This window comes from Seriola lalandi, unplaced genomic scaffold (assembly GCF_002814215.2).
Source record: "Seriola lalandi dorsalis isolate HSWRI2012SDOR001 ecotype SW California unplaced genomic scaffold, Sedor1 jcf7180002050323, whole genome shotgun sequence".
Taxonomy (NCBI): Eukaryota; Metazoa; Chordata; class Actinopteri; order Carangiformes; family Carangidae; genus Seriola; species Seriola lalandi.
This window is the reverse complement of record NW_019520876.1, coordinates 1-721: the sequence shown is the minus strand read 5'-3', so window position 1 is coordinate 721 and position 721 is coordinate 1.

Genomic DNA, 721 nt, shown 5'->3' with positions numbered 1-721 from the left:
GAACCCGACCGAACCAGACTGAACCAGACTGAACCAGATCGAACCAGACCGAACCAGACCGAACCAGATTGAACCAGACCAAACCAGACCGAACCCGACCGAACCAGACCGAACCACACCGAACCCGACCGAACCAGACCGAACCAGATCAAACCAGATCAAACCCGACCAAACCGGATCGAACAGATGCAGCGTTGGGAGGTTTTCAGCTCACACTGTGCAGCAGATCTGGTCTGAGACCAGAGGCGGGTTTCACAAACAGTGGTGTGTTGGTCCAGATCAGTCTGATATCAGTCAGACTTTCACTAAAACACAGATGGACTCATTTTGAGACAGAAACATTAGACACTTTACCCCGACACTAAGGCTCAACCCCCCCCCCTCTGATGGCTGCAGAACCGACCCAAGCGACCAAAGAAATAATAATAATAATAATAAAGATTTAAAAATTACGACAACCATTATATTCTTAGTTTAATGTTGTTTCAATGAATTAAGGTAACGGTAACATTAGCTCATGAGAAACAGGATTGGGCCAGGCCTAAGACCAGTGTTACCATGGTAACAATCAGTGACACCTGTGACCAGCAGCACCCAACAACAAAAAACAGGAAAACATGGCTCATAATTTGTGGTTTGCTGACACTGTTATGGAGAGAGCAAAGAGAAGGAAAGAGTTTTTTGGAGAGAGATGGCGGCCATTTTGTTTTTTATTATTTAA